The 16,664-nt window shown below is 36.9% G+C and overlaps 1 pseudogene; it reads right to left on the bottom strand.

Annotated features, from left to right (window-relative positions):
• Positions 1 to 4,431: 4,431 nt before the first annotated feature.
• On the bottom strand, positions 4,432 to 6,540 carry LOC108757187 (annotated as a pseudogene).
• Between the last annotated feature and the right edge of the window lie 10,124 nt (positions 6,541 to 16,664).

A 16,664-nucleotide genomic window follows, 5' to 3' on the forward strand; every position in this document is an offset into this window, starting at 1 on the left:
CCCCCCCCCCCTTTTAACACAATGTATAGTTTAAATATTATAAAAGTATAACTGTTTTGGAATAGATAATACTGTGCGCCAAGAACTATAATGTATAGAGTAGATGTAATAAATATTATTATATAACCGATTAGCATATAACTGCGTGTTTTCCTATTTGTCAATTAGCTACAATAAATAATGTTACTAATCATTTGTCTCGCTCTCGTCTTCTATTTTTAAAACCCGCCTAATAATACAACGCCCTCGTAAACACTAAACCTTGCCCTTTCAAAGATTTCACGTGGTCCATTCCCGAGTTAAAGGGATTTTTCCTTGACTCGAAATTCGGACCGACGATCGCACCGCCCGTAGGAAACAGGCGTCATAGCGTCTTCACGAGACGTTGACCCATATTCCGAAGCGGACAAAAAAAAAGGGTGCGTTCGACTCGCCGGTGTTTGTTTCCAGGCAAATACCTGCGAGACTAGAGTCTGACCGTCCTTCCACGCTCCATCCTTTTCTACTCCCTTCCCTCTCTCTCTAAATCCACTTTTCCGGAGCTTGGACGTAACATAAGTTAAGAAATGATAATGACAAGGCAATTTATTCGATATCAATTTCCATTTGTTTATAACTTAATATTTAACAAAAGGAGGTCGTAGGAAAACGAAATTACGTAAATTAAAAACAAATATCCTGGTATTTGTTAACTAAGCTAGGAAATGATAATAAAAAAGCGATTTGTCTCTATTTGTTTATAATTAATATTTAACAAGAGGAGATCGAACGGTAATGAAATTATACACTGATATTTATTAACTACGCTAGGAAATGACAATGACAATGCAATTTATTTGATATTGATCTTTAATGATTTATAATTTGATTTATAATTTAATATTTAACAAAAGCAGATCAAATGGAAACGAAATTATTCGCCAGTAATTGTTAACTAAGCTAGGAAATCATAATGAAAAAGTGATTTATTCGTCATCAATTATCATTTGTTTGTAACTTAATATCTAACAAAAGGAAATCTTATGGAAAGGAAATTATACGTTGATATTTGTTAATTAAATGAAAATGGTAATTAAAAAGCGATTTATTTGACATCGATCTCCATTTGTTTATAATTTAATATTTAACAAAGGAAATTGGATGGAAACGAAATTACACGCTGATAATTGTTAACTAAGCTAAGAAATTATAATGAAGAAATGATTTATCTCTATTTGTTTATAATTAATATTTAACAAAAGGAATTGAACAAAAAGGAAATTATACACTGTTTATTATCTAAGGGCCATGACACACAAAAGACTTAAAACAGCAAAACGTAAGCAGTAAGGAAACAACAGTTAGATTGGTTACTGCTTACGTTATGGATTCTACTGTGATTGATTAATAATTCGCTTACTGCTTACATTTTATTGCTCAAGCTTTTTTGTATGCCATAGCTTTAAGTTATACTGGTAGATATTACTTTACGTGGAAAGTCGCATACCTCTTGAGAGAAGAGAAGATAGGGTGGACTCAATAGTGCCAGATTCTGGCTTGCATTATTACTTAGTAATGCGTGGTGGAGAAAGAGTGGGGATAATTGCTGATATAGTTTCGTAATAATTACTACGGCAACTACTCCCCACTCTTCCCCTACATGTTATCAAATGCATGGTGAAAAGAAGCAAGATGGGCCATTATAATATGGAGTAAAAAGAAGAAGATCATGATGATTCATTTCTTTCACGAGGGATTTGATAGTAAGGCATATGAAAACGTAAATACGAGGGTGGTCCCAGAAGTACCCGACCTAACAAAGAAAACACAAAAAATTTGGGAAAAAATATCTTTATTTTTCAACATAGTCTCCTTTTAGCTCGATACACTTTTCCCAGCGATGTTCAATTGCTTCGATGGCCTGTTTATAGTAAGAACCGTTGAACTCCTCAAAATAGCCATTAACCGCATACTCCACCTCTTCATTGTTGGTAAATCTTCTACCACCGAGCCATTTTTTCAAGTTTGGAAAGAGAAAATAATCCGAGGGGGCTAAATCTGGCGAATAGGGTGCGTGGGAAAGCAATTCGAACTTTAACTCATTGATTTTGGCCATCGCGATAATGGATGTGTGAACTGGTGCATTGTCTTGATGAAACAACACTTTCTTTTTCGCCAAATGTTGCCGTTTTTCCTTGATTTCATCACCCAAACGCTGCAATAAGTTCGCATAATACTCGCCATTGATTGTTCTTCCTTTCTGAAGGTAATCAATGAAAATTATGCCACGCGCATCCCAGAAAACTGACGCCATGACCTTGCCTACCGGTGGAACTGTTTTTGCTTTCTTCGGAGCCGATTCCCTCTTTTCAGTCCATTGCTTCGACTGTTCCTTTGTTTCAGGTGTGAAGTAGTGGACCCATGTTTCATCCATGGTTATGAATCGGCGCAAAAATTCGGCTTTGTTGCTGCGAAACATCGCCAAACACTTGATTGGAACATCCTCTCGATGCTGCTTTTGTTCGATTGTGAGCAAGCGCGGCACCTTGCGCATAGCTTTCTCATCTCCAAATTTTCAGCCAATATGTGATGTACAGCACTTTTTGAAATGTTTACCATGTCTGCTAGCTCGCGCACTTTCAATCGACGGTCATCCAATACCATTTTGTGGATTTTCTTCACCATTTCTGGAATGGCCACCTCACTTGGTCGACCACTGCGATGTTCGTCTTCGCAGCTCGTACGGCCTCGTTTAAACTCTGCCACCCAATATTTTACTGTTGTAAACGAAGGAACAGACTCCTCCAGAGTAGAATCCAGCTCGGCTTTGATATTGGTTGGGCTTAGACCTTTCAAGACCTTTCAAATGAATATTGTATCACATAACGATGACCAATTTTTTCCATCTTTGCAAATTCACCGAGATCGTCCACTATTGATGGCTGCCAAACAAATACTGAACAACATAGCGTCTTCAAACTTCATAGTTAAGCTTTAGAAAGTTGGTGCTTTCCCCTACAGTTATTTTTTTTATACAATAACCGCCATCTGTACGTCAGGTCGGGTACTTCTGGGATCACCCTCGTACATATCATACAAAATAGCGGCTCTGCGTTTGTCAAAGATTCAGATCATTGTATGGATAAAATTCAGAGTTTAAATAAAGTTTCACAATAGTTAATTTACAGGTGTCGAAGTAAGTTTTACGTGCTATCATGATATTTTTTTTATCAGTTAGTAGATCAAAAATAACGAATCGTGGTTTTTCCAGCTAAGTCGCAGTCTTGATGACTCAGAAAAGCTTCGTTGTATTCGGCAATAGGGGGTACTCATACAAATCTCACAAACAGAAACTCCTACTTAGATATCGTCCGCATTTTAAAGCATAGATAGTTTATTAACTTCGTTCAACGCAACGTGAGGCATTTGCCACCGTATTTTAAATAATTCAAGCGTCGGCTCTGTCGCTGGATATCCCACAATGCAATTGTTGTCGTTGCGCGCTCGTATCAAAATTAATTCGTGACGAGCGTTAATTATCACACGGTTGTAACCCTCGCAAAAGCCCAACAACATACTAAGCGGTACACAAAAATTAAAGTATCCATCGTTTGTCATTAGACTTTTTGCGGTATCACTAGAGATAAATCCACCATTATGCAAACTATGTATATGCGATTTCATTAAAAAATGTTGCATGACCCTTTATAGGATTAATTATTCCAACGTTTCTGTTGCGATTAATCTCCATACCGTTAAGTTCATATCGAATTTCATTGAACATTGAACACACATTACATCCAAGATATGGCTGCTTTTGTACATTTTTTTCCTTTGAAGTCAATTTACTTTTGATAGAGAATGCTTTCACACGGTAACGTACGTATATCTCAGCGAGAACGGCACGATGCTCGGCGATAAACATTTCATTGTAGACACGAATGACTTTGTGATCGTAGATGGAGTAAAGTACAAAGATATACATGGTTTGTACAAATTAATTTTCAAAAGAATCCCTGATAACACTATTTACAGAGAGGATGATAAACTATCGTATAAAAGTATACTGTTGGCAACGAATGGAAGGAAACGCAGCTGTAATGCGAATAATCTGATATTGGGTAACAAAGAATACAAATATAAGAATATAATAGCACCCTTGATATCAGGTTGGAACGAGTATACCACGCGCCAGGAATCTAAACAACCAGTCCATAAACAAGTCCAATAAAAGAATCGGAAAAGGTGTAATACCATGCACTATAATTCTAAATGACAATAAAATCGATTATGTTCATTATGATGATCCTAACGAGCTATTGGATCGTCTCCGATTCCTTGAGGCGTCGCGTCAGGCAGGTTACAACGCCCACGACAATGAATTATTGTCTATTATCGAGGAGCTTTGTGAAGCTGGCTTTATTATAAATTGAAACGGGATACACAGTCATTTTAGTTGACATCAAAATATCGATGAACAACGTTTTTGTAAGAACTTTGTGATATTTTACGCATTATACAGTAATATTCATAACATAATGTAACATGTATGAGAAGAAAAGCCTTGAAAAGTGACGACTGGTGGAAGGACTGCACGTTTTGGCGACAAAAAATTTTCCACGCAGATGTGTCATAGTTTATGGATACGATGATCTGTGGCAGGCTAATATGATTGAGATGTGCCCTTACACACGATTCAACAAAGGTTATCACTACATTCTCACCGTTATCCATATGTTGAATAAGCACGCATGAGCCGTATCGCCTGAAAACCAAGAGTGGAAATAAGATGGATACAGCGAAGATAATTCGAGATGACGGAAGATATCCGAAATATTTGCAAACCGATATGGGAAAATAATTTTACAACGCAAACGTGCAAAACTCTTAAAAAAACACAACATAAATCATTATTCAACATATTCCATAATGAAGGTACCTGTCGTTGAATGATTCAATCGTACATTGAAAAATAATATGTGAAAACAATTTACGCACAATGGAAATTATAAATGAATAGACTTGCTTCCACGTATTGTGTCTCAGTAAAATATGCAAAAACATCGAACTATCGGTATGCGGTCCATCGATGTGACTCCCACGATTGCTGACTCTTAAACACAGTAGCGTAAAGGCCGTCGCACTCCCGCGATTCAAAGTGGGTTACTCGGTATCTGTAAGCAAATTCAAGACGATCTTTGAGAAATGTTACGCCAAATTGGACCAAGGAAGTGTTTAGAATCATCAAAATACAAAAAACTAATCCTGTGATGTATCTACTGGAAGATTACCGCAGAAAACTGGTCGCTGGAGGATTCTATGAGTATTAGTTGTATCGCGTCGTTAATCCCGATGTATATCTAGTCGAAAAAATGTTGCATAAAAAAGGAGATAAGGCTTACGTAAAATGGCCTAGAAGTTGATAATTCGCACAACTCTTGGATACACAAGGATAGTGTGTTATAAAAATTAAATTTATTACAAATTATATAATTATTTTTTTCCTTATATAATTAAATATTAAATCGCATTATACACGTTATACACATTACACATATTACATATGCATACGTACACACGTACATACATATGTACATACGTACGTACATACATACATACATACATATGTACGTACATACGTACCAATGTACATACATACTATACGTATTATACATAATATATATATTATACGTACTGTACATAATATACATATTAAACACATTATACATCATATATAAGTGTGTTTTTATTAGTAAAAAAAATACATAAATACGAAAAAAAAGAAATGAATTTATAATAATATTTTATAATGTCCCCATGGCAGCATGTCGGTAGAATCTGGAACAATGTACCGCTTATTGTCGTATGGACTCAGAGCGATTTTCGTTTTGGATGGTATATACTTCATGCAATTTCGATCTTATGCACGACTGTCTGTGCGTTATTTCAATTGCGTCATTGAAACACCGCGTATAGTCATGGAACGTTATAAATCTCGCTGTAATATTGCTCTTGACGTCCTTTGCCTTCTTAATATCTTTTTTGCCATCGACGCGCAAGGCGTATATTTTCACTCTAAGCCCGACGAATTCAGTCATGATCGCTCCGTTGTTTTCATCTTTCATTAAACCGGAAACTTTTTTATTTACGAGCCAAATCTCATACGCATTGTCGACCGCGTAATCACTAATGTCGAATCGATTGATATCGTGCTTCATAACAGCGTAGACATCGCCGCACTCAATATGTTAAATTAAATGTGTCCGTGTCAATGTACATAACTTTAAAATTTTCCCGAAACAGCGGTATCATATAGTGAAATTCGTACAAACAGGTCTTGAATATATCCAAGATACGCATACCTGCGTAAATCGATTTGTCGAACTTCATCTCGAGTTTTCGCATTTCTATTGCGACCAGGTTCTCGGAAAAAAGCTTCTACTGTGAAAGTTTGGTTTCGTGATCATTGCCTCTACTCCGTATCTCCCAACGCGTTACAAGTCGCACATTGACATGGTTACGCACATTCTCCACGGTCTTGCCGAAAACCGTGTTGTTCATTATGTTACGTCCAAATTCAGGAAAATGGATTTAAAGAGAGAAGGGAGTAGAAAGGATGGAGTGTGGAAGGACGGTCAGACTCTTGTCTCGCAGGTATCTGCCAGGAAGCAAATACCGCGAGTCGAACGCACCCTTTTTATTGCTCGCTTCGGAATATGAGTCAACGACTCATGAAGACGCTATGACACCTGTTTCCTACGAGCAGTGAGATCGTCGGTCCGAATTTCGAGTCAGAGAAATCCCTTTAACTCGGGAATGGACTACGTGCGAGCTTGTGGGCAAGGTTTTAATGAATACGGGGTTTAATGGGGGGTTTCAAAAGTGAACGAGAGCGAGAAGAATAATTACTAACATTATTTATTTTTATGCATTATAATTACTAACATTATTTATTTTTATGTTGCTTATCAAAAGATGCGAATAACAGGTTATAAAACAATCGACGGATTTACTATAATTAATATATACATTCTAATCTATTAACTATCGTAATCATATATACCGCAACAGTCTATTCAGTCTGCACTTTATGTTGAATAGTCGGGTGAGTCGGATGGATTCTGATCAATCTATTTCATAGATGGAAACGGAGGAAGGACGGAAAAGGTTATAAAAGAATCCCATTGGAACTAGGAATGGATTGGCAGAATTCGGGAGGAATACTGGAATACAGGATGTTGAGGTTTGATCGGTGATGGCATTACGGGTTTCTTCAGGATCGAAATAATGAGGGCCGATTGTATAGGCCCCCTGAGAGATGGATGCGGTAGTAGTCCGCAGGAATTGGGTGATGATTGACTCGAAAGTGTCACTCTCTAGGATGCGGAAGTAGGATCTAGGTGGGGGTGAAGGAATTTTCTCTAAGAACTCCACGCTGTCCGTGGAGTTCGTCGGGGACGGATTTCCTCTGGGAGAAATTGGGATTGACGAATCGGATGATTGTGGAGGAATATCTGGAAAGATTCTGTCCGTCAGTGCGTCCAAGAACGCGGGTGACGGGGAGGCGAAGGAGTTTGCGGGGGAGGTGAAGGTGTTTGAGGGGGAAGAAATATAACCTCAGACTGATTAGCCGGCGAAGCCGGTGGTGACGAGGGTAGTGGTGGTGGTGGTGAGTGGTCCTCGACTGGACGACTCTGTTCTTGTGAACCCCCTAGGTACTTCTTGAACTCCTCGTCCAAAAGTCTCAGAATAGCGGTTGAAGGTTTGAATATGACTGGCAGAGTAACGGTTGAAAGTTAAAATTATGACTGAGTGTTCCTCGTGGAGGGTCTCTTTTTATATTGGCGAGTTAGTGGTGCAAAGCACACATGTGCTGTTGGCCTAATCTGGGATTAGGATTAAGGATATCGGTTGTAAAATGGGATATGTGTCTTAGACAACTTTCGTCATCGACCATTTGCCGGATGTCCAATAGTTTAGAACCACATGTATCATTTATTGCAGACAACTGCTGTTTTATAATTCTAATCTATTTATTCTTCCTGTTCCTCGGGATAAAGTTCGCCTATTTGGCACTTGGTTCAAATATATCTAATCCAACGACTCTGTCCCGAATGGATTATTAGTTCAAAAGGTAAATGTTATTCGGCTCGTCGCTAATGTAACAGATGGTCTACCGGTATTACTTATTAATAATTTTTATGGTGATGACAAAAGTCAAAGAAAAGAACTGTGGAGTCCGGACGTAACAATTAATTTGAATAAGTTTTTCTCGAACTCATTCTTTGTTAAAATTCTAAAATTTGTATTGAGTTGGATGTACTGGCGAAGCCACGGAGATTACACGAATTGCAGTATACGATTGATCTTTGTAATGCAGAGACTGTGAGAAGTACATCGCTACAGATTGCGATAATGTATGACGTAACGCTTTTTATCATACAATATCGTGAGGAGCTTTTCCTCTCGCTTGCTGGGAGGTTTTTCATGCGTTGGACAAAACGATAGATCGGAGTGCGCAGCATCGGAGATGTTGCATATACTTCAAATCCACCTCGAGAACGTAATCCGTCGGTGAATCTGTCGCGATGATTGTAACGTTAAAATTGTTTACATCGTCAACCCAGCAAAAATCAACGTATGGCAATAGTTGACACATTGCCTAATCGTACAGGTTATCAACGTCAAAGTACATCAGGTATGTTGATGGTTTCGTTGGATCGTACGACTGCATATACTTATTGTTGGTCTGAGCGTACCTATTTGAACATTGACTCAGACCGCTATGTACACCACGTTCGATAAATAGAATCATTCAACGTTGGTAAGAAGTTTGAAATTGATGTGAATATGTTTCAATATCCTACGTAAAACCCGGTAATGTATAATAATACGCGGGATTAAGTCCATAAATGGTGATGCTATCCCAGCAATAAAATTCTCAAATATATCGTCCAACAATATATCTGTTTTTAAATATACGAGGTGTGATCAAAAAGTAAAGTGACTTTTTGAATTTCGCGCGCTCTGTACACTCTAATTAAAAAAATTTTTTGTTGTTGTGTTGGTACACTCGTCACGATCATATGTTCACAGTTTTGACTATATAGTATGTGTTGTTTTTATGTGAGAGGCATAAAGGTTAGACTCGTGTTTGCGTGCTCGGCGATTTTTTGCTTTTGAAAATAATGGAGCAGAGAGTTTGTATTAATTTTTGTGTAAAAAATGGTATTAAGTGTTCAAAAACTCTTGAAATGTTGACAGTGGCGTACGGTGAGTCAACTTTGAGCAAAAAAAATGTTTATAAATGGTATAAGTTATTCCAAGAGGGCCGAGAAAATGTTAACGATGAACCTCGCTCTGGACGCCCCAGCACGTCAAAAACCGACGAAAATGTTCAGGAAGTGAAAGAAATTGTGTTGAAAAATCGTCGAATCACGATTAGAGAAATAGCTGATGATCTTAACATATCGTTTGGCTCATGCCAATCAATTTTAACGGATGTTTTGGGTATGACACGTGTGTCAGCGAAATTCGTTCCAAAACTGCGTTCCAAAACGTCGTTACTAGTGAGTAGTTTTTTGGCCAAATACAATCATCATGCCTCAGCCACCATATTCACCAGACTTGGCCCCCTGCGACTTTTTCCTCTTAAGGCCCATGAAAGGACGAAGATTTGCGACGATTGAAGAGATTAAGGCTGCATCGCTGGAGGAGCTCAAGGCAATACCCAAAAGTGCATTTCAGAAGTGTTTTGACGACTGGAAAAAGCGCTGGCACAAGTGCATTGTATCAGAGGGGGATTATTTTGAAGGGGATAACATAATTTTGGATGAATAAATGAATATTTTTTTATAAAAATGAAAAGTCACCTTACTTTTTGATCACACCTCGTAGATCACTGTATTTAGATGGAGAATCGCTGCCATAATGTTCACGACGTGCGCGTAATCTCTCGGATAAGATATCACCTATCAGCAAGCTGTAAAATCCGCGTAATTCGGTTATCTTTAACTTTTCGATACAGTTAACATACTCGTACAGAAATATACCTTTACGTGTGAGAAGATCGAAATCTTCTGCGCTCAGATTAAAAAATCTGACTGCGTAATTTTCAATTTATCTTTATCGAGATATGACGCTAATTTTTCTAAACAGGTACGAAGAAATTTAAATGAATCTATAAAACGTATTATTACACAAGTTTTCTTTTAATCATTTTTGATGCTATCGACATATTTCGTAAATAAAATGTATTTTTCTTTAGTTATGAAAAGTAGTTCTATACATTCTCTTCACATACGCAGTAGCTATCATTGATAATAAAATGTGCATCGTATCCCGATAAATTATAAAAAACGACGGGAATGAATCTTTGTAATTCAAGTTACAATTTGAATGCGCGGAGCCTCTGTATCGCCCGATCAAGTGGCAATGATTGCGTACCACGCATCCGTCGCGAACGGAATTTTTTGCACACATGGCATGCATGCGTGGCGTTATTAAATTTTTCCAATCATCTCACGTAAAATCTGCCATAGGTACATTGGCCGAAAATATGGACTTTACATAATGCGCTAAATTTTTAAGTTCCTCGACGAACCATGCAACGTAATCGTTATCGCGACGAAACCGATACATACACAACGAGTTGTCGTACGAGCAATGGACATAGTATGCTAAGCTAAATATTTGATATTGCTAATACGTATAGCTGGATGTTTCCATGTCCATCTCCATCTTCTCTAGGGTGCATTCTAGATCGGGACAGACCATGAACGGGCCGCGTTCCTTCCTGCAATGGTTGCTAAAGCTCATCCACTTGTCCTCACTGGGCAGCCGGATCGCGCAGTTGTTAAATTTTCCACATTCTATTGCGTGGATCTCCAATTTCATGCTTATATAAAAATAGTGCAGGCATCTGGAAAATAACACAAATTTTTATTATTATTAAAAAAAATGTTGTTAAAAATAATTATAATTTTTTTCTTTTTTAAATGTATACGAACCTATCACAGAAATATATTCTATTTTTTGTTTCTATAATTTGCGATCTCACAAGGCAAGATAAATCCTTGATCCATGCAAAATTCCCTGTAGTATCGTTGCATGGATTCTGCACGTATAAAAGATTGACGTGTTTGGCCCTTTTTCGGTCGGTGAAGCGTAATGGAAGAATTTCTTTTTGCTTCTCGATGATGTAAACATTGAAGGAGATGTCGTTGAGACTTTCAAATCTTTTAATTTGACTCAACGTCACTGGAAACTGGATGTCTGTGAGATTTAGGTCTGTAGAGTAATGCGAATATGACTCTCGCTCCGTATTCTTTTTAGCCGGGTGTAGAGCGGCTACCACAGACCATGCGAAACATACGTGGCTTACAGATTACACGTTGATTATCGCTCTCTTCATTTTAATTTCTCGTGGGAGTTTGATGTGACATCCCGCATGCAGTGGATTGTACTATGTTTACTGTTAAATTCAGTATACGCGACAGTGTTCATCTGCTGTTTGCGGGTCCTGAAATTCCTCCAGCGATGTCAGGATAGACTCTATGACGCGCGACTCGTACCACTTTTTTAAATTAGACAAACAGAAGAGTTTATAATTTTTCGTATTAACACTTTTATTCGCGCGTTTATTACCTGATCACCATTAAAAGTAGTGTTTATCTTGATATTATCGTGTTACTGGATAACATCTCGCTCACGTTCCAGCACTATTTTTCTCGCGTTTTCGAGGAATTGGCGAGGCTCGATGTGTTCAGAGTTTATCACTGGTCAGTATACAGCTTTCGAACGCCGTTTCGATTTCACGCCGGAGTCTCGCGCCATCGGACCCAGCATTCACTTGCACGAATCTTTTGCATACTGAATCCTTCAAACTTTCAAGCCGCGCAATATGAACGATCAACGATTGTTTAATATCAATCGATAATTGTGGGTGTTTAACATGACTTTGTGCTTTCAGCGCTTCGATGAAATTATCCCAACGCTATTCCCACGCGCAACATGACTTTGTGCTCTTCTCGCGTATTCAACTGAGCGGCTTGCGCCACCACATCACGCTCCGTTTGATCCATATTATTACAATCCTCTTTTTCCACTAAAATCTTTGGGAAAAATTAAAAACTCTAATACAGTACTCCCAAAGAAACTTTAAACTCGACTACTGTTAATCTGTTTCGTCTTATATAACATGGGAATTTGCTTTATTTGGCACACTGCAAGTTCTAACATGTTTCTAAAGGGTTTATCGTGATTGTAAAGATAAGCCAAAGTATTTAAAAGTATTAAAAAAAAAATACAGGAACAAACACATTCTTTATTGTTGTTGTCGGCGCCGATCTCTTAAAAGAAAAAAGGTTCAATATGGTCAGAGTGCATTCTTAGTACATGTATCATTGCATTATTTCATTTAGGTTTGATGGTGGTAATACTAAAAAAAAATACTAGTTTGCATGTTTGTACAAAATAAATAAAATTCTAAATTTGATACACTGTCTGAAAAACTCATTTTTGAAGAAGATAATGAGAACAGACAGACCTTATTGCTACTGTAGGCGCCAATCCCTTAGATAAAAAAAAATTCGATATCGTCAGAGTGCATTCTTACCATAGCATTTGGTATCCTTCAACCATCTTGCAACTGTTCTTCGAAGTATAATATATGAAAAAAAATCCTCCTTATTTTTTGGAATGTGGAAGGAAACACTGTTTAAAACAAGAGTTCGGACAATGTTATCACATTTATCATTCAGAGAAAATCGGATAGCAAATGCTCTTGAAAATATACGATAAAAAAGATAAACTATTATTGTACGTTTAAGAGGATAAAACGTGCAAAAATCAGTAAGTATCTATAAAAAATATCTATAAAATTTTTATAAAGTTTTGTATATTTTTCTGCAGCTTACTTTATTATTCTTTTTATAGAACATCTCACTCAGAACCATCACGCGATACGCAACTCATTTTGGGGAAGAGATTTCGATATCGACATCACATAAATATCTTGAAATTGACATCAATGCATCATATTATACTTCCATAATAATACGTGTTGGAGACAACTGAGACAATTATATTTCCTTGGCTGATACAATGTAGTTGACAATAATAGCGTGCGGACGTGGAAGTCAACATCAATGGGACCGTGGAAGATTCATAATCTTATTGTGGAAATTGTAAAAATATGAAATAAAAATATTGTAAAATTCATCGCGCGATTCTTCTATATACATAAAGCCTGCAATCGTGTTCTTTATGGTCGATCTCAAACATGCATTGAGTATGCGATAATGTGGAATGTACATAAAGTTAATGAAAAATTTCGACATTTTATGACTATTATACGCCAAAACTCTATTAATAGTAAATGTAATTAAAAAAATTGTGTGAAGTTTATGATGAAACTTCAGTCGTAGAGTGCGAATTATTAGTATGCTTTGATAAAATTGTAGACGCCGCAAATTGTAAATATTATTCTTAAAGTAAGAAATAAATGAACGTTTTCTGTAAAAATAAAAATATAATTTAAAATATATTACTCAATTTTTAAAATTATTTATAGTCTCTTTTTTCCCCTTGCTTCTATTCAGCGGTTTAGAATTCTATATGGTAAGAAGATGCGAGTAGTAATGCAGTGGGAGTTCTAACTCGGGAACTCCAAGGGGAATGCGAGTGGGGATATGACATTTTGCAGAAGTAAGACATCACAGATTTTGGGGACTGCAGTCACGTACAAGACAACAAAAAAACATCACAAAAAAAGGAATATTGCCACGAACAAAAAACAATACAAAAAACAAATGGTTATAAAACGTAAAGTGTTACAAAGGCTATTCGCCGATATATGCTCCAACCGTTTTTTGGCCAAGATGGCGTAATGTAATTTTTCTAGAAACAACATTTATTAATTATTTTTAATAAATATAACCAAGTTTTATAATTAATCGATTGAGTGCCAACATCTGGCTGCTATCGCAATCGATGATATTGAAACGCAATGTCTCCCTCTCTTGATAAAAGAGCCTCGATTGTTTATCTTTTTTTTTGGGAGGAGACATGACAATTAAACATGTTTTTGCAATATGTTCCAAGATTAATAGAAGTGTAAATGTAAATGAAACTCGATAGAATTGTATTTTTATCAATTTTTATGAGAATGGCGTTTTTTTTAAGCATATTTTGAAAATGAGCGCATAATGGTCTACTCTGAAAAGAGGGAATTATAGACGGAAATATATTCAGTCTAAAAATGTGCCAGATTATAGTACGTTGAAATCTATGAGAGCGAACTCGTCTTATTGTTAATAAATTGTTGTAAACATGGATCGAGATTTTAGTCAAACAGAGCGCGATCTGTTGAAGCGATCCCATCAAATTGCTACCTTGAAGTTTCGCGTGGATAAAAGAGTGCAATGAATTTATTGAACAGCTTGAAGAATGCAATTATGTCAAGCGACCACGGCTCTCCACTGGATACAGACAATCTTTAATCGCTACAATTGCACGACTCGAAGATACAAAGACTCAATTGAAAAGATGATTTCTGCATTTTGATGGTGATTACGCGAGCACTAGCAATAACAGTGACAAAAATGTGAAAAGATCATTTGTTTGGCGAGAGTTCGATGCAGCGTTTGAAAATCGAATTTTAACCGGTGCGACAATTGACGCGGTAATTATATTGAGCCGCGACGATTTTTAGAAGATATCAGCAGTCTAGTGCTTGAGCAAGACACAATAGAAAGACACAACTGTCTAAAAATGAACACAATATTTAATGGCGAATTTGTGACAGGTGATAAACGTGCCAATAAAGGTATTAATATTAAAAATTATTACAATATATAATTATTATTAAAATATGAACTCTTTCAAACATCGTACTTGCGTGAAAAGCACATCATCAATCCACGTTGGCATCTCTCGAGGAGTTTCAAGAACGTAACAGTGGGTGATGACAGCGTTGTCGCGAATCTTGAATCTTACAATAAACATTAATAAGTATAATCCAATGCGCGTAGGATGTCGCTTCGAGGTGCCACAAGAGATAATGACAAAGAGAGCGGTGATTAACGTATAATCGATGGACATTGCATGTTTCGCGTGGTCGATAGTCACCGCTTTGTACTAACCGAAAAAAACGCGGATTGTGAATCTTCTTACCTACATACGATGGTGCTGAATTTTCAAAATATAGAATTTCCTATAACGTTAAAAGACGTAACGAAATTCGAATATTTCAATGACATGTCCATTAATGTATATGGTATCCAGGGACAGAAACCACTAAACGTTCTCCCGATACGGCTCGCTGACGACAGAAGGAAGAAATATGTCAATTTGCTATATTTGCAAGATCCGAGAATAACAATGTGAGCCATTTTCCATTATGGATCAAGAATCTGTCTCGGCTCATTTTCTGAGCTCGCTTTTGAGTAAACATCATGGTAAGTAGTATCAAAGTATAATCAAAAGTATATTTGCGATCGATAAGCATATGATTAATAAAAGCAAATGCTTTTTAAAAAAAAAATTAACATTATTTATTTTTACTTGCAGCTGTTTACATTATTTTTCTACGGCAGAATGCAATCACACATGATAGATGGCCGACGGATAAACAATTGCGCTATCTGACTACCGAACGACAACGACAAGTGGTTGAGTTTTAACAATTATAATAAGAAGAAATGAGTTCCATTTGTCGTTAATTTAATCTAGAATGTATCCTCGAAAATCTGATAGCGATCAGAAAGCATCTACGCGCACATATCAACATTATCATCAAATATTTAGCTAAGGATACTACATGCGCTATTCGTACGATGATTCGATCAAAATATCGATTTCGTCGAGATCCGGATTGCGTTTCATGATTCGTCGAAAAACTGAGAAGTTTAGCACATTGCGTAAAAAAAATTTTAACGGCTAATGTAAACTTTGTTTAAACCCCATGGAAACTTTGTCGAGCGAACAGTGGGAGACATTGCGCAGCGCGACGCATTGTGCAAAAAATCTTTCGCGCTAGACGATAATCGAGTAAGCGATTAATGCCATTTTACTGGTTGTTACAGAGGCCTCGCGCATTTAAATTACAATTTAAATTATAAAAACTCATATTTTATTCTCATAGTTTTCCACAATTTATCAAGCTGATGATTCACATTTTATTATTAAAGAAATAGCTACAGCATATAAAGGCAGTATAGAATTCTTACCAACAACAAAGGAAAAATATATACGAAGGCAAGTCAATAAGTTTTTAGAAAAATACAGTAAAACACATTTTTTTAATTGATTTATTTTTATTTCTCAACATAGTCTCCTTTCAACTCGATGCACTTGGTCAAACGATTCTCCAACTTTTTCAAGCCGTCTGAATAATATAATTTGTCCAATCCTTCAAAATAAGCCTCTGTTTCGGCGATGAGCTGCTCTCTGGTGGTAAATCTCTATCCTCCGAAACATTTCTTCAAGTTTGGAAACAGGAAATAGTCGCAAGAGGCAAAATCTGGCAAATATGCTGAATGGGAAAGCAATTCGTAGCGGAATTCCTTAAATTTGGCCATTGGTGCCGGACACGTGTGAACCCGTGCATTGTCTTGGAAGAGCACTTTCTTCTTCGCCAAATGGAGACGTTTTTTTTTTTAAATGTTGTTGAAACGGTCCAACAA

Source organism: Trachymyrmex septentrionalis, unplaced genomic scaffold, assembly GCF_001594115.1.
Source record: "Trachymyrmex septentrionalis isolate Tsep2-gDNA-1 unplaced genomic scaffold, Tsep1.0 scaffold134, whole genome shotgun sequence".
In the NCBI taxonomy this organism is placed as follows: domain Eukaryota; kingdom Metazoa; phylum Arthropoda; class Insecta; order Hymenoptera; family Formicidae; genus Trachymyrmex; species Trachymyrmex septentrionalis.